Source organism: Anolis carolinensis, chromosome 4 (assembly GCF_035594765.1).
Source record: "Anolis carolinensis isolate JA03-04 chromosome 4, rAnoCar3.1.pri, whole genome shotgun sequence".
Classification (NCBI taxonomy): Eukaryota; Metazoa; Chordata; class Lepidosauria; order Squamata; family Dactyloidae; genus Anolis; species Anolis carolinensis.
The window spans coordinates 36,592,147-36,614,959 of record NC_085844.1 but is presented as its reverse complement, the minus strand read 5'-3'; the positions used below and the strand labels follow the sequence as shown (position 1 = coordinate 36,614,959).

General features: G+C 41.8%; 1 long non-coding RNA gene across 1 annotated transcript; it reads right to left on the bottom strand.

Moving 5' to 3' along the window:
• Positions 1-575: 575 nt before the first annotated feature.
• On the bottom strand, positions 576-15,402 carry LOC134298836 (uncharacterized). Its single transcript, XR_010005939.1, has 2 exons — positions 13,472-15,402; positions 576-3,557 (listed from the first exon to the last, which is right to left on the bottom strand). It is a non-coding gene; the product is annotated as an uncharacterized LOC134298836 (long non-coding RNA).
• Positions 15,403-22,813: the final 7,411 nt, after the last annotated feature.

The following is a 22,813-nucleotide window of genomic DNA, read 5'->3' as shown; positions in this document are numbered from 1 at the left end:
TTATCAGTTTAAGTGTACACATCTGGTTTCTGTGCTTTGTGCTCTACTTGACCTTAGGGGACCTTTGAGATTCTTTATACTCTTTTTAAGCAGTTCAAAAGGAATTCATTGGGACAACTAACATGCAGGCATGCTGTTTAAGTACTTGCAGATGAATCACATGGGGTATTGAATGGAAGGATTACCTGGGACCTTTAGGTAAGCACAAGGACAGAGGAAGCTACCTTAAAGGGCATGATTGTTCATTTTAACACCTGACACACATACACCCCTTCCAAGGTCAGAAATAATTCTTTATTTCCAAAGGTGAAAACAACTGGAAAGGGTTTTCTTTTTTTAAAGGGGGTTCTATAGGGAACAAAAAACAGGGTTGGGCAGGGAAACAAACTAGGTGACCTTCACCAAGTCACACACTCTCAGCCTCAAAGGAAGGCAAGACAAAGCCCCTCTGAACCAATCTTGCCAAGGACACCCCGTGAAAGGATCAATTTAGGGTTTATAGAAGTTGGAAACAACTTGTAGACACACAGCAACAACATAGAATCTGAGTCCCTTCGGAAAGAGGGGACGGAGTATGAATAAAACCTATTATTTTATTATGACACAGCAAACAAGATAGATATGCTGGATTTCATATCACAAAATCACAAGTCGAACACTTCCCAAGTGTCTATGACTGTGTGATATATTTTTGGATGATGTGCACAGATCCCAGCAGGGTGGCCTTTTGCAGTTGGCAGATCGTAATTTTGTCAATTTCTATGGTTTCCAGATGCTGGCTGAGATCTTTTGGCACGGCACCCAGTGTGCCCATCACACCGGGACCACCTGCACTGGTTTCTGCCAGTCTCTCTGAAATTCAATCTTGAGGTCCTGATAGCGGCTGAGTTTTTCCTGTTGTTTTTCGTCAATGCGACTGTCACCTGGGATGGCGACATCAATGATCCAAACCTTTTTTCCCCCACAACTGTGATGTCTGGTGTATTGTGTTCCAGAACTTTGTCAGTCTGGATTCGGAAGTCCCACAGTATCTTTGCGTGCTCATTTTCCAATACTTTTGCAGGTTTGTGATCCCACCAGTTCTTTGCTGCTGGGAGGTGGTACTTGAGGCATAAGTTCCAATGAATCATTTGGGCCACGTAGTTGTGCCTCTGTTTGTAGTCTGTCTGTGTGATTTTCTTACAGCAGCTGAGGAGATGATCAATGGTTTCATCGGTTTCCTTGCACAGTCTGCATTTTGGGTCATCAGCTGATTTTTCGATCTTGGCCTTAATTGCATTTGTTCTGATGGCTTGCTCCTGGGCTGCAAGGATCAGGCCTTCTGTCTCCTTCTTCAGGGTCCCGTTCGTGAGCCATAAAAAAACCAAGAAAAAACCTATTATTATTATTATTATTGTTGTTATTATTATTATTATTGTAGTGTAATAGCATGCCTGCACAATTCCCTTCAGAAAACACAGGGATCCAAATGATCAAAAGCAGTATTCAAGGATATAGCAGGTATGTTCATGGATCAGCACTGGTCCATGAGCCAGCATTTTCAGTAGTATTGTTATACAGAACAATTCTCCACAACAGGAAGAAAATACAGAGATATGGGCCCCTTGGTGCAGTACAGTAGTGCAACTAGTGAGGAGAGATGAGACATTTAAAAACGGATAAATGTGCACTTTGGGAAATGAGAGGGAAACTAAACACATCCAGAGTTTTTGAATATGTAAATGGCACTATCTATCAGGCAATCTTAACAATATGAAGAGAATCTGAGTTTAGGAAAGTTCTGGAAATATATTAATTTGATGAAACAGTAGGAATAGCTCTTTCCCTAGTGTGTGTATCACTAAACTGGGGCTTGCACTGGTGTTTGGCCATCTCTCAGGGTGTGCATTATAGCCATCTATGCCTACATGACAGTGCACTGGATTAGCTGGCCCTTGTGGTCCCTTTAACTCTATGAGCCTCTGGGTTGTCGTAGTTACTGAACATAGACCCCTTTCACACATCCCACATTATCTGCTTTAAACTGGGGTATATGGCAGTGTGGACTCCGATAACCCAGTTCAAAGCAGATATTGTGGGTTATTCTGCCTTGATATTCTGGGTTATAGGGCTATGTGGAAGAACCTGTAGGCAGATTCATAAATGGATGTAAAGGAACCAAAACTGATCCAGGGTCCAAGCAAAAAGTCAATTTGTTTATTTTTTTTACTGTGAGGAAAGTGGTGCACATGGAATAACAGTTCTAAAAATAAAGCAAACCCACAACAATGTATGTGTTGCTTAAAGGGGTGTTCTACTTCCTGATCCTTAGAGACGAAATCATGCAGCCATCTAGATTTGCATCCCTTGCAATCCAAGAGTGTCTGGAAAGCTGTATGGTTTCTATATTTATGTGATCATCAGAAGATACAGTTATGCCATTGCCGTGGTGAATTAATTCCACCATGGCTCTCCCAATGTTGTTCTGCTGTAGAATCATTGGGAATTATTTTTATACTGGAAATAATCCTTTAATGTCGCTCTTTCTTGATATGATTCAGTAACCAGTTTGAGAGTAAATGACTCATTCTGCTCTGTTGCAAGAATGACTGAATAGTAGGCACAGTGTGGATGTAGTCTGGTTGCCCCTCTTTTGGGAATTATGAAAGATCCCCACAGGGAAACCCAAGCCGTCTGGTGTTTGGGCAAGGAGGATAACACTTCCCCAAATATTATCTGTGTCTCTTGGCTTGTTTTTTATGCTCTGCATTCTTGACCCCTCTTGTTTGTAATTTTCTCTTAATATAAATGGTTTGCTGTTACATTACAGGAATATAGTAAGAAGAGGAATGTGACTGGGACTGAGGTAAGAACAAATTATTTAGTTTGTATAGATTCCATCTTGGCATCCTAGGGTGCATCTACACTGTAGATTTAATGCAATCTGACACCACTTAAACTACCATGGCTCAATGCTATGTAATCATTGGGACGGGGTCATTTTACAAGGTTTTCAGCCTTCTCTGTCAAATAGTTCTAGTGCTCACCAAACTAAAATTCTATAGCATTGATCCATAGCAGTTAAACTGATGTCAAACTGCATTGATTCTCCATTGTAGATTTACCCATTGTCCAGCACTCAAACCACCCCACCATGCTAGCTCTGAAATGCTGTCCCACAATTTATTTTTATCAGCATCAAGAAGCTTCTTTTTCTTACATGCTCATTATCTGGGGGTTTGGTATTTATTTTTGGATGCATTTCCTGCCGTTCTCCATTTCCTTCTCCTGTAAGTAGATGCATGATCTAGTCAAAATAACACTGAATGAGGCACCCTAAACAGGAAACCCACTCCTGTTGACCTTTAGGTCTGCTCAGTTAACTCTGAATACTCTGGGAAAAAATTCCCCCAAGGAGCAACAGCGGGGAAACATTACCCTGTCAACCTGTCATCCTAAATCCTGGGAAATCATTGTGGCTGCTTACTCACTTTCCTCCAGACAAGGTAAAGCTTCTGGAACTCCTTCTCCCAGCAGGAAATTCGAATGAATGTAGGGAGTTGTGGTTGTTTAATGGCCTGTGTAGAACAGAACAAAACAGAACAGGTCAAATACACAGCAACCCTTACAATACCACAGACAGACTAGTGGTAACAGCATGTTCAGGATTGCTGGGATTAAAGCTAGTTGATTTGATATGCTTTCACCTTCTCAGGTTCATTTGGTGGAAATGTGAGAGGGGACCAAAGGGGACTTCTGGTGGATTATGGTTTTCTGTTTTCACTGTAAGGTCAGTAATGTATTCCCAGCAGATACAGAGGTCATTTATAGTGTGAATGGGCTCCTAGTCATGCCATTGGGAAGTCAAACTCTTCTGCTCCAACTTTCCAAAGGCGTTTTATGAACTGACTATAAGGCTTATTAATGTGCTATTTTAGGATGGGTTATTCTGCTAATTAGCAGCCCATGGTAGCACAGCAGATTATACTACTGAGCTGCTAAACTTGCTGACTGAAAAGTCGGTGGTTCGAATTCAGGGACCGGGATGAGCTCCCTCTGTTAGCCCCAGCTTCTGCCAACCTAGCAGTTCAAAAACATGCAAATGTGAGTAGATCAATAGCTACTGCTCTGGTGGGAAGGTAACGGCACTCTATACAGTCATGCCGGCCACATGACCTTGGGGGCGTCTATGAACAATGCCGGCGCTTTGGCTTAGAAATGGAGATGAGCACCAACCCCCAGAGTTGCACACGACTTGACTGAATGTCAGGAGAAAATGTTGGCCTTTTTATTCTGCTAATTCTCTGTTAATTGATTTTAATTACTGTACATTTTTAATGGTAACTTTATACATGTCATAACACAGGTATGGGCAAACTTCAGCTTTCCAGGTGTTTTGGACTACAACTCCCACAATTCCTAACAGCCTACTGCAGTCTAAAACACCTGGAGGGCCGAAGTTTGTCCATGTCTGTTATAACCTCTCTCTTTGCAACTCTTTTTGCAACTCTCTTGCATTGTTTTTTCTTTAACTTCTGTGAGCCATGTTGGATTTCAGTGCTGGGGGAAGCTCAGGATGTAATCGAATAATAACAGCAACAACAAAATGTTATTGACAATAGTGCAGTCGTATACTAGGCCATTGAATGGTTCAGAGTCAAATTGGAGGGGAATCCCTATGGCCCATGTTTTCACTGTAAGGTCAGGGATGCTAATTATCTGAACGGTGTATGAAATTAGATTTAAAAGTTAGACAAAACTATTGTGCTGCTCATCACATGCCATGTTGCAGAGGTTAACTACATTAAATTGTTTTGACAGTAAAATGTTTCTTAAAAAAATAATGCCCGTTCATTTCCTTGAAACAGACTACTCTGAATTTTATCTCCAGGGAGGAATAGTGTTATGGGAGAGGGATCTAAGGCAAGGCTATATCTGCTTTGGACTTAAAGAAACAGCTTTAAACTGGTTTAATAGTAGCAACATTCCCTCAAATTATTGTAGCAATAAACATTTGCAAGATGTTTGAACATGAAAAATGTTGAATGTTGAAAATGTTGAAAAATGTTCAACTCGCCTTCAAAATCTCACAACCGTAGTGTACTTCAAATGACATGGGGAAGAAGCGTTGGAGAAGAATATCACAGTCTAAAATATATACTGATTTTTATTTTGGGGATTTCTATGGAAGGACAGCACAGATGGTTTAAAAAACGTAAGTAAACAAACAGCTGGACGATTTCAGATTTTTTAAAAAAAATCCCCTCTGAACATGCTCTGCTTTGACTTGTCTCAGAACTCATGCACAAATATGAAACTATAAATCCGTTGTGCTCAAACACCACCATAATGACTTTTGCAGAAATGCTCTAGATTGTTATTATGAATAATACTTCCCTTGGGGTCAGCAGAGGCTGTTATGCATCACAGAGCAGCTCCACCATAGCCAATGAGTTTAATCTGCCAGGGGTCTCCTCTGAGAGATTGCATGAAGCTACGGGAGAAGGCAAGCTCTCGTATGTAGTTTGGCAGCACTTGTATTGACTTTCAGTTGTCTCTGTAGAAGTTTGCTCTCTTTCATCCTTTTTCCCCCAGCAAAAGTGGCAAATGTTTAAAAGAAAATACATTTGCATAGTTTTTGCCTATCTAAAAGCTTAAAATGGAATTAGCCAAAGGACACCTTGGCATGGCAGGCAGGTGTGTCCAGCCTATTTCAGGACATTTAGGAAATGTGACTTCTGTGGCCTGCTGTGGCCAGAAATCTCCAAGGGAGTTGAGGAAATGTGTCAGTCATAGTCCTAAATGCATTCCCTTCACAATCCACATGCTCAACTATACACAGCTTGAATTTTTTTTAAAAATCCAAACATCTGCTACACCATTTTATATAATGGGTCCTGAGCATCCACAGTTTTTTGTATCCACAGTGGAGGGTGTTGTCCTGGGTCCAAACTGCAGCAGATACCAAAGGCCTGCTGTAATCCAATCAAAGCCTATGAGATAATTCCCAAATGACTGACTTGCAGGTTGCAGCCTTTTGTGGGCTGTATTTATTTATTTATTCATTCATTCATTCATTTATCCGAGGAGGGGTGTAATTGCCGTTTATGCCGTATTCCCACGCTAGCATTGTTTGGGCCTTTGTTTCCTATTCCCATCATGTGTACTAATTAGCTGGAGCCAGTGGTGAGCTGGGAGGCAGAAAACTGATGCAAAAGCAGAGAGATCCCTTCCTGGCGGGCTCCAGGAAAGCAGAGCCATCCCTCTGCTTTTCCTCTCCCTTCCCCCTCCTGAAACACCAGTTTGTTGATTGGTATTAGCCAGCAAATCCTACAAGCCAGAAGAGTGAGGCAGCCTTCCTTGTGAAAACAATTAAAGATACAGACAGATATACTTCTCCACCCACGCTCAGTTTATTTTAGCAAAGAGGATTTTTTCAAAGACTTCCTCTCTCTATAGTGCTCCAGATGAAAGCCTCATATTCTGATTGTAAGAAGAGAAAAGAAACAACACCAGTAACAACAACTTGGTCTCCTGTTGAGACTGCAGCCAGTTTAAACCACAGGAAGTAACTCAAGAGAAAGATGGACCAAAATAGAGTTTTCATCTCAGGTGATACAATGATTTTGGAATTGGGATTGTAGTACAGTGGAAAGTTTCTGTATTGGGGAGAACTACATTCTGTAATCCCGGCCGGCAATTTGAAGCCACCCAGTCCAAACACAGTTTTACAAGTAACCTACCATTTGCATAAATTGCATGTAAGTCGGACTATTCATATATTATGAAGTTTTTTTACCTCCTCTGATTAATAGCTGGAGAGACTATTAAGACATTTTGTTGCCTCAGGCAAAGGGTAAGATGTTGCTGCCACCGTGCTCATTATTCCACGCCCAGAAGCCAATCAAATTGGTATACAATCCTTCCTGGAGTTCTGGCAATGGAGCAACATTTTCCAACATGCCTGACAGCAGTTTAGAGAACAGAGGTGTTGCTAAAACCATGGGTTCAGAAGCCCAACATGTCCAGCTTGTCCAGAAGGCCAAATAAGGCATGGATGGGGTAGAAAGCAAAAGCAAAGGTTTATTCTCACTAAAGGATATCAGAGCAGAAAGCACTCCAAAGTACTGACATAAAAATTGAAAATGCAGAGCATTTTTATTTTATCTGACAGTTATTCAAGAAACCCATGCCAGCTTCTGACTGGCTGAAAACTATTCAGCTACAATTCATGCCTTGGTTGGCTCTGGGCTCCATCAGAAGTTTTTACTGATTCGCTCTTTGTATGGTGGGAAATTTAATAAACTGTCATTGGATTATTTGAAGTGTCAGTCCATTTAATGGGCATGATCCCAAAGGAATGTGATATAGTAATATGTAATGACTGTTTGATGGGTTTTAAGGATTAGCTCTGGATTAGCAGCAGGATTAATACACAATGGATATATGGGGATGATGCCCACCCTAATAGATGAAGCTAGTTTGGGTCATGGGTGCCAGATCTTTCCCATAGATAGCCCCGATCTTATCAATGGGAACAGGACATGGACCCAGAGAGCTCTGACATACACCCATTGCGTAATTTCCCCTCGTCTTATGGAAATTTAGACAAGGGTCTTGGGTGCAACCAGACAACATTCCAGAGACAATTTATACACAAGGTTTATACAAGACAAAAGGCTCAGGCTCTCTAAATTTTGTGGTTTCTATTTTATATAATGTTATATATTGCATAATTTGGGGATTTGATTTCCCAATATCAAAGGAAAATATATTGTGTCAGCATGTGGGGAATGGTGCCTACAACAAACAGAAGTTGGTTGTCTGCTAGAACTGAAAGTCAGTCCTCCACATTCCCTGGGGCAAATGTGCAGGATATCTGTGAAAGTGAAGCATCTAAATCCTCCAGTTCAGAATGCCTGGAGAAGTGTTCTCCCTAGGAATCTCTAGGTCCTCCTGCAGACCTTCTGGTTGACCATAGAGTTGCCCTGGAGGATCTAGTAATTCCTAGAGATAGCATATTTATCAAATTTGCAAATAATCAAATATGCAAATATCAGATCCACAAATGTGGAGGGCCAAGTGTACCCTTCAGGGTGATGAGGGCATATTGGACAGATCAGAGCTGGTTCTCTGGGAAGAACAACTTCCAGGGTTTGCTTCTGGAGAAGAGAATGTCTTCCAATCACAGGAGGAAGGCATATGGGAGGATGTGACATACACAGAGAAACAGAACAATCAGGAAACTCCAAACCCTTCCCTTGATCAGAGATAATTAGAAATAGAAGGAATATTTGCAATCATTCCTTCCCACCTCCCAAGAGTCCGGAAAGCCCTTCTGGAAGAAAAGTAAACCAATGAGAGTTTTGTTGAATTTTCTCCTGGTTGTCAACATCTCGAAGTGCTGAGTAGGAATTATTCTACAAAGAATAACATATGCTTTTTCATGTCTTTGCAGAAAGGGGTTTCCTGGACAGAACACTCTGTTCTGTGTTTAGAATACATGTTTTATTTTCAGGTTCACTTGTTATATGCTTTAAAAGGCCATTATTTTCTTTGCAGAATAATTTTGGGCAATGCTTCCAGAAGGTTAAATATCAGGGCAATAATGCGGGGGAATACGAATTATTTAGCATATGTGAGGATGAGACATTTAAAGATTTACATCCCAAGGGATGATATATCTCAGGGGAAGCAGTTTCTGTTTTCGAAATACATGGCGGTGGTCTTAGACAGTTACATGATGGAAAGGCCCCAGGTTGCCCATTGCTGCATTATTGAGAGATTCTGGAAAGATTTATTTGTATACTGAGAGATGCTAAAAAGGCTTTTCTAATTCTAATTCTAAAAAGGATTAGAATTTCTAATTCTAATCTAATTCCAACTTTTATTTTCTTTCTTACTTTCAGCATTTATTAATTGCCTTTTAGTTTCATGAGGACATTTGAATGAAAAAGTGTGAATGTCCAGTGAGAATTTTCTCATTGTTAAACTGAAATATGACTGTCTTCAATAGGAATTATTTCATAGGTTGCATGTTTAGAATAGCAGCTGTAGATTGAAATCCTGTATCTTCTTACATGGGACTATGATTAATTGAAACCAGTGCAAATTACTTCTGTATTATCTTGTGTAAGATTACTCTGTTAATTTCCTAAATTTAGCTTTGATTTTGTGAGCTTTCTATTAGTAGTATCCTATGGCTTCTATGTCAGTGGAGCACCAATTCCACTCCAGGTTTTAATCCATATTTTAAATGAACTATTGAAGACACCTAATCTGTTTTGAGGATTCAGTCTTTCACTACTGCTTTAAGGTTCAGACTGATTGGTTCACTGACAAAAGTGCCACCAATATTATAAATTATAAGTTATTTTACAGCAGATTAAAGCTAAATTCCTTTTTATTCTATATGTTCATTTTCTGAGTGAGAGATGCCCTGAAATCTAAAATAGTGGCAAATCTATCCAAATCAGGGAACAAGTTTAAAAGAGATGCCTGTTGCTGGCAACCCAATAAATAGGAAAGAATATCCTAAAGCAGGTTAAAACACATTTTGAAAAGTTTAAACCCCAGTGAAGAAGAAAAAATGGAACAAAGGCCAGGATGAAAGGGATTGTAAGGTTTGTCCAAATGACCATGGCTAAGGTTATTGGCATTTACGAAAGCTAGTAATTTTAGTACTTAAAAGGAAAAATAGCCACAAATGGGAACAGAATATAGTATTAAGTAGAGACTGCACACTCAGTATGTGGTATTTACTAGAAAAGAAAAAAAATCAGATGTCAAGCAAATTATGGTAAAGATACCTGTTTAACAAAAAGAAGGATCTGAACTGACATGAAGTTATGCTGAATCCTAGACACAAAAGCCTGTACTCTGTTAGTGCAAAAGGTTGGAGCCAAGTCAAGACATTCATATTAAAACTGGACTGCCCCCACTCTTTTTTTGATAGAGAATAGAAAGACTGTGGGCCTGAAATGTGATAGTTTTTATCAAATCACAAGTGAGAAAACTGAAGAAGCCGTTTCTCCTACCTTGTCCCTTTCCTCTGACAGAACAGCCAAACAGACTGATGGAATTTTTAATAAATTAATTTTTCCTAATTACTTTTTAAATCTTGTTTCTGATTCTTGCATTTATTGCATTTCTTTTGGACACATGACCCTGGAGGGTTTATGCAAAATTTTCTCCACTCATGCACCTTTTTCCTATTGATCTTGTTAAAACATCTGGTTGTTTGGGACATGATTATAATTTGTGTGGTCTAATAATTAGGCCTGGAGCCAGTGTGGTGTGGTGGTTTGAGTGAAGGCTGTGACTCGGAGACTAAAGTTTGAATCCCTGCTCAGTCATGGAAAGCCACTGGGTGACATTGTAAAGCAGTCATGGGAAAACTTGGGCCCTCCGGGTGTTTTGGACTTCAACTCCCACAATTTCTAACAGCCAGAAGGAGTTGAAGTCCAAAACACCTGTAAGGCCCAAGATTGCCCATGCCTGTTGTAAAGGAAACCCTTCTGAACAAACTTTGCCAAGAAACAAATACACACAAAGCCCACCCCCATGATAAGGTTTCCTTAGAGTTGCCATATGTTAGAAACAATGTGAAGGCTCAGAACAACAACAACAACAACAACAACAACATACAGTCCTAGACTGCTTCAAATGGAGGCAATAGGAATGATGGGATGGTGATGGTGATGGTGATGATGATTTATACCCCGCTTTTCTCCTAAGACTAGAACCCAAAGATATATATGCATGCATGTTTACATAGAGAGGCATATGTACATGTCTGCATGCAGAAAAAAATGCTAATTCTGTTATACAAGAAACTAAACAAGGCATTTCTTGTTGAATGTATTTCAGTTGTTTCTGACTTACACTTGCCCTAAGCAAACCTACCACAAGGTTTTCTCCCCAAGAATGATTCAGCGGAGGTTTGTTCTCACCACCTTGTAAGGCTGAGATGGTGTGATTTGCCCAAGGTCATCCGCTTGGGTTTGTGTGGCTGAACTACAGTAGATCTTGCAGAACCCTAGTCCAATGCTATACCATTATATCATGCTGGCTCCCAGATAAAACACTCCCAGACTAATACCAGTAGTAGACAGAAAGTTTCCCTTCCCATCAGGAAAAATTAGTATTGTCACAGATACTTAGAAAGCTGTTCTGTAATGAGTCAGACCACTGATCCATCTAGCCCAGTATTGGCCCATCTAACCTTATATATTACCACAAGCTGCCCGGGATTCTTTTTCAGCCAGCCTTGGAAATTCCTGGTGGTCTTCTGTCCAAAAATAAACAGGATCAACGTTGCTTAGTGTCCAAAATCATATAGTCAGGAATGCTTCTGATGATATGATGGATTTATAGTCAGAGTACCAAAATTAGACATGGAACCAGTGTGATGTGGTGGTTTGAGCTGCATTCGCTGTTCAGATTAGGAATAATGTTGTTTTGTTTCAGATAAACCCAGCCATTCATATTAACATCTTTGCTTAGCTTGTGCTGCAGATGTGACCAAGTGCTCTGTTCTCCAAAATTTCACAGCTGGTCTTTGTTCCAACCAGCTACCACCTAGAACAGTCGCTTCAGTCTAAATGACAGGGAGTAGTTTTCTTCTAGGTCTTAGAGGAGTTCCTAGGTTTGATACCTTGGATAGCTCCTATAAAGCTAATAAAAACCTGGAAAGTGTTCACTTTCCCACTCACTTCCCAGCCAGCAGCCAGCACTATTCAGCCTAATACTAGGATCAGCTCTGTAAAACTGGATGTGGAATGGGATGGATTAAAATACGAAGAAAATACGCAAATGGAGACAGATCATAATTAAAGGATAGAAGCACTCAGAGATAAAAGCTGCACAGCTCCAAAGATCAGAAGTGACGTAGCTGAATCACTGCTGATAAGATGTGGACAGTGTTCCCTCACTACTTTGCAGTTCGCTTTTTGCGGACTTGCTGTTTCAGTTTTTTAATAAACACTAAAATAATATTTTAAAATTTTTAAAAAATAAAAATATGTCGGGTGCAGGCAAAGGAGCCCAAACGGTATTGGGAGGAGAAGGAGGCGGCGCCATGTTCCCCTGCCTCTTTCTTCCCTTCTTCTCTTCCTTCCTCCCTCCCTCCCTCTCTCTTTCTACTTCCTTCCTAAGGAGAAGCCTAGCGTCCCTACTTCGCGGATTTTCACTTATTGTGGGTGGTCCAGGAACGTAATCCCCGCGTTAAGTGAGGGAACACTGTATGCCATTTCCCCTCACTTATGCTGTAGCTCTGGATTTTTTAAAATGAAGCATTTATTACAGATATACTATAAAATTCCACTGTTCTCTCCCTTGAAGCAAATGAGAATCTCTTGAGTAAAGAAGAGGAGAAATTCCAGTTTTAATATTTTTCCAGGGAATTTCCCACCATACAACAATTGCTGTTATTTCCCACAAATCGGTGATACTTCTGGGAGGGGGAGGGAGTTGCTAAAATGCACATAATACATTATGCAAGCTTTCAAAGCTTCTCAGGGTTCTTCATCCGGCAAAGATGTTAAAATCACACAAGGCAACAATGAAGACAAAGGCCTGCATTTTGTCTCCAATATTGTTAGTGCTACTGTTGTCAATTAAGATAGTCTGGAAGGACATTTGGGCAGCCAGGGGCCATTCTCCTTTTTGGTTAAGTAGAGCAGGAACAAAGAGAGGTAAAATACATCTTGGGGCCATTTCACATATACAATTATGACACTAGGATTTCACATCAACTGCTATGTCTCCATCCTACAGAATCCTGGGACGTTCAGTTTTAGGAGGAATATTTAGACATCCCTGCCACACAGCCCTAGTACCTCACCAAACTAAAAAGCCCAGAATTTCATCTCATGAAACCATAGTACTTAAACTGGAATGACAGTGCTATAACTGTGTAGTGTGAAGGGGTCCAAAACCATTTAAGGCTTACCGAAAATATAATTGCGGTCCATCAATAAGGTTGACATTGTCGTAATTCCATAGTTACCCCTCCACTAGTAAACAGTTATGTTTCATTGGGTCAGATTAAAATTGCCTGCTTTTTATGGAACTGGGTTCCTGTGTTTTTAACAGCTGCACAGCAATTCATCAGTTAGTTTTTCCCAACATACAAATGTCATGAGAAGAAGAAGAAAAAACTTCCTCTACCGATTTTCTATCATAGCTAAATAGGAATTCAAAATCCAGGAATCTGCCCAGGAGGAAGAAAATATGCCAACCTTTGGTGATGTCAACCTCAGGATGAGGATTTCTTTTAGCCTAATTTAGTCCCAAACACATTAGACTCCCTGAATAAAGTTATGAACAATAAGTCAACAATTATGTCAATGGCACAGATACAGCCCATTCACCGCAGTGGAGACTAGCAGTGGGATTTCGGTCTTGGTCTGCCTTTGTTTTCCACATAAGAAAGAGAGTACAGTAAGTTGTCACGCCACTGTGCATGTAATAAAATTAATTTATGGCTCACCTTTGACTGCTTCACCTCCACACATTTCGCTAATCCGCTCCAGCTGGATCAGCTTCTAACATTCCAGACTTCTGATCTCCTTCCAACAGCTGTCACCATTTGTTCTTTAGCAACCTGCTGCAGAAAGAAGTTGAATATGTTTCTCTTCTGAGAAGGATTCCCCTCCCTTCATCATATTGCTTTGAAAACTTGGCCATGGAAAAATATATAAAACCAATTTAAGCCATTTTTAAATGCTCATCTGTTCAATCAAATATCACCATATCCATATGCAGTATGCAGGAGAGAGTAGAGACTGTTAAAACCAAAGCTCTTTGAAGAAAAAAGTCAGGACCTAAATTAATCAAATGGTTTATGACAATATTTTCCATCCTTTGTTCCTTCAGGAAACTATTTTTATAGCAATCTGTGTGCTGAGTGAAGAGCCTGTATGGTCTGAATGTTTGACCAGGGCCCCCAAAGTCCAAGGTTCAAATCACTGTTCAGCCATGAAAATCTACTGGACAAGTCATACACTTTCAATCTCAGAGGGAGGCAAAGGCAACTCCCCCACCAAATCTTGCCAAGAGAACCCCATGATGGGATCTCCATAAGTCGGAAATTACTTGAAAGCACACAACAAGAAATGAATAGAGGGAAAGTGTCACAATTTGTGAACCTCCTTCTTCATCATTCCTGGCAGCCACAGGTCAGAGTCTGGGAAGACATTATCTCCCTGGAGGATAACAGTGAGTTTTTTGTAAGTCCCAGCAGTAGAGCAGGAACTAAAAAAATCCCACACAGGGATGCTGTACATAAGGCCTATACAGGATGCAAGTCCTAATGAGAAGTAGCAGGATAATAGTAAAAGGTGTCCCTGCCCCACCCCATCATAGTTGGTTTTGCACCCCCATCCCATCCAGCACCTTCTGGGCACCTTTTTCAACCCAAATTTCTTGTTCAGAAAGCCACCAGAAGAGACAATTAACTTTGTTAAATAAGTAGCACATGTTCTTATGTCCTATTTGGTATAAAAAAAATACCAAGTTTTCACAAAATGGAAGATCTGGCTGCCCTCATTTTTTTTCTTTTGCATTCTGCATAGCTGACAGAGCCTACTTGGACAGATAGTTGGCATGAAATCCATGCCAGTTGTCCACCCCAGTGCTACTAGGTTCAGTGGCAACTGTGACAGTAAACACACTCTGCTTTCTGTTCAGTGACTGAAAACAACTTCATTTCTCACTTGTTTTGCATTGTAACATCATTTAGGTTGAGATCCTGCATCAGACAAGTAGAATATAATGCTATGCCCAGACAGATTTGTGTCCACCTCCCTTTTTATGAATGGGCAATAGGCTAATATCTAGTCCTTTGCAGGCACCAATACTGTTGTTTACTGGTGGGGAAGGGACAGAGTGAGAGGCAATTCAGATGTTGACAACTGGCCTATCTTCGAGGGGAAACAAATGGGAGTGCTTTGACGAATGAAATCCCCTTCTTATCATTTCCCCTCAGAGATAGGTAAAGATAAAGGTTTTCCCCTAGTTGTGTCTGATTCTGGGGATTGGTGCTCATCTCCATTTCTAAGCTGAAGAGCCAGCATTGTCTGTAGACACCTCCAAGGTCATGTAACTGGCATGACTACATAGAGCACTGTTACCTACTCACATTTGCATGTTTTTGAACTGCTAGATTGGCAGAAGCTGGGACTAACAGTGGGAGCTCACTCTGCTCCCCGGATTCAAACTGCCGACCTTTTGGTCAGCAAGTTCAGCAGCTCAGCAGTTTAACCCGTTGCACCATCGGGAGCTCCCTCAGAAATACATTAGTTCAATTGTGATCCACACATATGACCCATTTACATCATCATCATCATCATCATCAGGTATATCCCACTTTTTTCCTAAGACTGTAATTCAAAGGTTGCTTGTAAATGTAAAAGATTACAATTAAAAACATACAAAAAGTAAAATTAATCCCATCATAAAATATGAATCATATTTTTAAATGGTTGGTTGTTATTCATTTTATGTCTATAATTACCGTAACATTTTATCAATGTGTATTTTAGGGTTGATTGATTTTACTGTGGTATTGTTTTATATACTGATGATTTGAATTCTGTTTTCCTTTGATATAGATGTATCTATATTTATTGCACCATATGTATTGTTACATTACGAGTGCCTTTTAAACCACCCAAGTCCCTTTTGGAAGATGGTGACGGGGTAGAATTTATTATTATTATTGTTATTATTATTATTATTATTATTATTATTATTATTATTATTATTTTATTATGACACAGCAAACAAGATAGATATGCTGGATTTTGTATCACAAAATCACAAGTCGAACACTTCCCAAGTGTCTAGGACTGTGTGATGTATTTTCGGATGATGCGTGCAGATCCCTTATTATTATTATACCAATACACAATGAAATTTACAATAATACAGGCCTTTGATAAATGCCTTCAGTTCTAAAAGTGTTTGCCTTCCAACAGAAGGACAGAAAGGAGAGCAATCATTTGAGCCTCCAAAGGGAGAGATTCCCAAAATGTTGGGATAGCCACTGAGAAAGCCCTTTCTTGTGTTCCCACCATCTGCACCTGTGGAGGTGACAGGATTGTGAGAAGGCTTCTTCTGTGGCTCCCAGGCTCATATCGGGAGAAACAGTCAGTCAGATAGTCTGGAACTAACAGGATTTTGGCCTGAAGGGAACAAAGATCCTTGTTATCCTGGATTCTTTGGGGAAGCAATTATAATTAAACCATTATCATTGAACTCCTCACACCTGTTTTCTTCCAACCCCCCCCCCCCCAAACATAGACCCATATTGTATTTATGTACAGTTCTGATGGTGCTTTCATAAGGCAGCTATTCTAACAAGGTTACCAACCCAGACCCTTCCATTCTGCATTTTTTAGGAAGGAGGAACACCTGGTCTGAGTTTTCCAAATGAGATATATGATCTGGAGTCGGCCAAGCAGCTGGAAGACCCTCATATTTTCCTGATGTCATCAGGCTGCCAGCCTCGAAGGCCAAGTGTGCACAAGCGCTGGTGGGTTATGGACTAAACATGCTTCCAGGAGTATCCTTTTCTGCTTGCAAAGGAAACAAGCAACCGACTTTGCAGCATTATAATATAGAGCAGATAATCTCCTCTCACAGGCCCCATTTCAGTCTTCCCTCACATCAAAGGCCTGAATTCCATCTCCGATTTACACATGGCTCAACTTTAAATAAACTGAGCTGTGGGCTTTCCTATCCCTTTAACTCCATGCACACAAAGAAACAGAGAGAGGCGAATGCCTCCGTAAATGTGGAAATTGGTTTAGTCATACTTTCCTGTAAAGTGTTCCTCTGTCCCATTTGGTCACAAGTCCTGCATTTCATGACCACCCTAGCAAGAGCACACAGTGCTTGTCAACAACAAGAGTTATCATTCAAGACAAAAATGTAAACTTCTGCCACAATGGAAGTCTGACTCATGGGACAACAAGGAGCCATGGCTCAATGTTACAATACAACCTTTTGCTAACAGAAGACCCCTGGAGTGTGGTGGAGTCTCCTTCTTCGGAGATTTTTTTTTTTAGCAGGGACTGAATGGCTATCTGGCGGAAGTCCTTTGATTATATATTACTTTATGTCAAAGGGTTGAGCTGGATGGTCTCTTCCAAGTCTTTGATTCTGTGACTCTAAATCCTGTCCATACTGGTAGTACCTACAAGTAAATAGAGATCGAAATCAGAAAACCCTACAAACTTTAGACTTCACTTCTTTGCCACTAACTGTGCTGAGTAGCGCTGGTGAGAATATGCAACCCAACCACCTCTAGAAGACTGCATGATTGCCATCCCTGAAAAGATAGCATGAGATCTCCCAGAGAAGCCCATCTCAGATGGAAAGCCTTCTTTGTGGCTGTTTTCAAGCTTTGGAGATCCCGTACTAGAGAGGATAGGTGATCATACTCCTTGCTATCCTTTTGTAAGTAAGGGAAGGATTTTCTGTTTCAGCAAGCTTCTGAAAGTTGAGACCAAGGGCCTTTCATGTGCAACATGGTTTATATGCATTCATCTTTTTAGTAGGTAAACTTTTAACTGGTCTTAATTTTATTATTTTGACTGATTTCCAAGTTCAGACTGCATGCATTCTGAATAAACATAGGAACTGTCTTCCACCAGCCTAGGTGCATCTCTCAAATGTTTTCCTGGACTGCTTGTAAACACAGGTGACCTAACTAAAAGAAGAACTTGCAATCCTGATAATCAGGAATTGGGGGTTACCAGGAGTGAGATACCAGTGATGAAGCAAGGGAATGCCAGTAAGCATTACCTGTAAGCCCAACCTGTGGGTCAAGAACAAAAATTCAGTCTGCAAACTTCCTTCCTTTTTATTTATTTTATTTCATTTATTTTATTTCTTGTTCTTTCTGCAGAGCTAACCATTGCATTGGATAGACCACATCAGCTCTAGATTATTAAATAAGGTTTTCTATGAGTGAGCAGATGGTGACTACTGGATGGCATATGTTCTGTATCAGAAACTAGAGCTGATGATCTATCTATCCAATGCAATTTTCTGAATCAACACCCCTGGTCCAAGTGGGCCAAAAAACTGGTCAAAAAAAGGTTGGGAAACACTGCTATAAGCAAATAGACATGCACAACAACAAAAACATTAGGTAGAATTTCCTGATAGTCAGAGATGTTTGATAGTGGAATATGTTGCTTTAGAGTGTGTCTCCTTCTCTGGACATATTTAAACAGAAGCTGTATAGTCATCTGTCTGGAGTACTTTGGTTGTTCCTGCATGGCAGGGGGTTGGACCAGATGTCCCTTGTAGTCTCTTCCAACTCTCTGATTCAAGCTTTTAAAAACTATGATTACCAAACAAGCCTAGATGTAGATTCAGACTCTTATGAGACTGAATCTGGTCACATTTAGATTGAGTTTGGTCAAACTGGCTCAACTGAATCAATCTTGCACCTGACAGCAGTGCCTTAGCCTTTTGCACAAGGGAATCTTTAAAGATTGGGGGAGGGAGAACAAATGCATCCTTGCCAAGCTAAGGCAACTGGAAGTCAAATAAAGAAGGATTGTCCTGAAAGTGGGTTGCATAATAAGAAAACAAACCCAATATGCTGTTAACAAGGGTTTAGAGGTCAGGTTCTCATCCCTGCCCACAAAGGCATGGACAAACCCAGGAGATTAAAGGGAGGGGGGAATGGCAGGAGGGAACTTTGTTTCCTTCTGACTCTGTGTGGTGCATTCTCTCCCTTTCTCCCTCTCCCTCCCCAGTGCCTTGCAAAGTGACACTGAAAGAGAGACGCTCATTTCTAAGGCGCCGAGGTGCAATTGCCCCAGAGAATGCCATGCATTGTGCGCTTCATCCCAAGCCAGCGCTTTGGTGCCAGCCGAGGAAACAAATGCTGCCCCGCTGTCTCCTGGAAATCCCGTCCTCATTCCTGCTGGGCCAGTGCCTTTTGACGCCAACTGACTTTTTGCCCTCTCTTTGTGGACTTGCAAAGCTTCCCTCTTCCCCTGCTTACTTAATAATGAAGCAAAATAATACTGCCTTTACATCTTTCAGGCCGAACATTTGTATGCATTTTTGTCTCCAGAATATCTGTACAGTCAAATAACAGGTAGCCAAATCCCGAACATCCCTCTTCTCAGATGACCTTTCTTTCTACTGCATCTCAATGGGCGCTTCTATCTACACTGTAGAATGAATTCAGCTTGACATCATTTTAATTGCTCAATGCTATGGAATAGTGGAATAGTAAGTTCAATGAGACACCAGCACTCTTTGGCAGGAAAAGCTAGAGACCTTGTAAACCCGCAGCTCCCAGGATTCCATAGCATTGAGCCATGGCAGTTAAAGTGGGGCCAAAGTGCATCCTTCTGCAGTGCAGATGCACCCATTGTGATATAGCAGAAAGAAGGGTAATCTGACCAGAAGGATGTTAAGGATTTGGCTACCTGTTCTTTCACTGTCCTCCATGTGTACAGATCCATGAGATATTCTGGAGGCATAAATGCAAACAATCCTTTGGCACCACAAGTGGATGAAGGAGAACAGTTGGGACAGAAAGGGAAAAGAAAGAAACTCTACTCATGGACCATGTAATGCAATTTGAAGCTAGTTTCAAACTGCTACAGCTAGATAATAAGGTAAAGGTAAAGGTTTCCCCCTGAAATTAAGTCTAGTCGTGTCTGACTTTGTGGGTTGGAGCTCATCTCCATTTTTAAGCTGAAGTTAAAGTTTAAGTTGTCCATAGACGCCTCCTAGGTCATGTGGCTGGCTTGACTGCATGGTGCACCGTTACCTTCCTGCCAAAGCAGTACCTATTGATCTACTCACATTTGCATAATTTCAAACTGCTAGGTTGACAGAAGCTGGGGCTAACAGCAGGAGCTCACCCTGCTTCCCAGATTTAAACTGCCTATCTTTTGGTCAAAGGAGCCCTGGTGGCACAGTGTGTTAAAGCACTGAGCTGCTGAACTTGCAGACCGAAAGGTCGCAGGTTCAAATCCCGGGAGCGGAGTGAGTGCCCACTGTTAGCTCCAGCTTCTGCCAACCTAGCAGTTTGAAAACATGCAAATGTGAGTAGATCAATAGGTACCACTCCGACGGGAAGGTAACGGCGCTCCATGCAGTCATGCCGGCCACATGACCTTGGAGGTGTCTACGGAAAACGCCGGCTCTTCGGAGATGAGCACCAACCCCCAGAGTCAGACATGACTGAACTTAACGTCAGGGGAAAACCTTTACCTTACCTACCTTTTGGTCAGCTCAGTGGTTTTACCCACTCTGTCACTGGGGGGTCCTTAGATAACAAACTCCCCAAAAAGGGTAAACAAATGCTCTTAATGTGTGGTGTGGTTTGTGAAATCAAACTGGCGCCAGGATTTCGTTTGTAATTATCTTCAATACCACTTTGAAACTGCATCCAATGGTCAGTGTGTAGATGCCCCTGAGCAAAAGGCTGCAAACCACCCCAGTTGGAAAGGGGTCCCCTTGAAGGCTGACCTTTGCAGCAGGGAGTCCTTTCCCATCCTGTTTCCTCGTGATGGTTTCCCTTCAGTGGAGGCTTTCCCCCCTCCCTCCCTCCCGCCCGCCCTCCCTTCAAAGGTTTTGTGTGCCGCACGTCCTGCCCTGCCTTTGGCCTGCTTTAATTTTTTCCTTCCCAAGCTCAAAGCGGAAAAGGATCCCAGGGGCTCTGGGAAGGCTGCGGGGGAGAAGGCAGCTCCCTGGCTTCTGTGCGCTTCCCTCCCTCCCTCTCCCTCTTGGCCGCCTCCTCCCCCTCCCTCCCTGCCTGCCCAGACTGTGTGTGTTTAGGAGGTGCTGTTTCCCACAGCTCTGATCTAATTCAACTGTAATTCAATCTCCGTGTGACCAACCCTCCGCCAGCGCTCTCCCACCCGCCGGCCGACTCCTCTCTCGCAGGCTGTGTGCGTTGCCCATTGGCACTGTCAATCTGGCAGCCTCCCCTCAAACAACCTCCACTGAGAGGTCTCCCGGCTGCAAAGCTGGGGGGGGGGAGGGGGGGGGGGAGGAAGGATGGCTGGCTGCTGCAAGAAGGCTGACCAGCAAGGCCCGGTGCCTCGCTTCCTCTTCTTCTGCCCCGACTTCTCTTTCTCCCCACCCCAGACCCATCCTGGTGGCCTCCTCCATCCCAGACCACCTCCTTCTCCCACCCATCACCCTTCTGATCACTCCTATGTTCTCTACACACTACACATAGCCAACACTTTGACATTCCTCAGCTTGCAAAGGGACTTGTTTTTCATGGCATTTGCGATGAGCCAACAACAAAAGACCAAAAAAAAGTCACCAAACCAGAAAAGGCTGAGAGTATAAAATAGAGATCCAATTCAGTTCGCTCAAGGCTGAATATATATATAATCTAGATATTGATGATATACAAAAACAAACACACACAGAGTAGACTCTCAGTTTGTTTGTTTTTTCTGTCAGGAGCAATTTGAGCCTCTTCTGGAGTGAGAGAATTGGCCGTCTGCAAGGACGTTACCCAGGGGACGCCTGGATGTTTTGAGGTTTTTACCATCCTTCTGGGAGGCTTCTCTCATGTCCCCCATGGAGCTGGAGCTGATAGAGGGAGCTCATCCACACTCTCCCCGGGTGGGATTCGAACCTGGCAGCCTTCAGGTCAGCAACCCAACCTTCAAGTCACGAGGCTTTAAACCACTATGCCACTGGAGGCTCCTGACTCTCAGTTAACCAGAAATCTCATGCAACGGGCAAAAAAATCAAAGAAATAATAATTTAAATTAAAGCTGGGTTGCTGTGAGTGTCCTAGGCTGTATGGCCATGTTCCAGAAGCATTCGCTCCTGACGTTTCACCCACATCTATGGCAGGCATCCTCAGAGGTTGTGAGGTCTGTTGGAAATTAGCCAAGTGAGAACACAGGAATGCTGGACCACACTAGCAACCACTATTGTCAGGCTACACAGAGAAGCCATTGAAATCCACAAGCAGGGCTGTAGTTTGAACCCCTAACCTTCCCCCCCCTTTTTTTTCAGTTTTTTTTAAAAAACCTGGTTACTCATGACTTTTAACTGATTAACCAAATCCCCATGAGTATCCAAGTTTATCTGTCTTGAGTGTCCACTGAAGTTTATCGATGGAGCCTGATTTCTAAATTATTTTGCATTATGGAACTACTCTTCATAATTCACATACACACAAAAAAGATTCAACCCCCCACCCCCACCCCAACATTTTTTTCTGGCTATGTCCCTGTCCACAAGCATGTGGACAATTTCAACAGAAAGGAAGAAACCATGAAAATGAACAAAATCTGGCCAGTATTAAACAACTCTAAAATCAGGATAGTAATTAATGAACAACATTCTGAAAACAGGGGAATCCCAGACATCAAACAATCAGGGCTAGCTAACACTGCCCAACAAAGGATTCCCCCAGGCAATAATCAGCCAGACTTTGAAGCTGAAAGGCTATTCAATGCTGATCAAGGTGATGAATTGCAACATTCACACTTGCCTCCAACAGACAAAAGTTCTTTCTCCCACCCTGGACCTTCCACAGATAAATAAACCTCCCTTACCAAATTTCCAACAGACCTCACAACCTCTGAGGATGCCTGCCATAGATGTGGGTGAAACATCAGGAGAGGATGCTTCTGGAACTTTGTCATATAGCCTGGAAAACTCACAGCAACCCAGTCATTCCAGCCATGAAAGCTTTCAACTACACATTAAATCTGTTTTTTATAATATAGTAAAACAGTGTCATTGTAGAGTCTCACTTTATTTTACAAATTAAGCACCAAAACATCATGTTTCACAACAAATTGACAGAAAAGGCTGT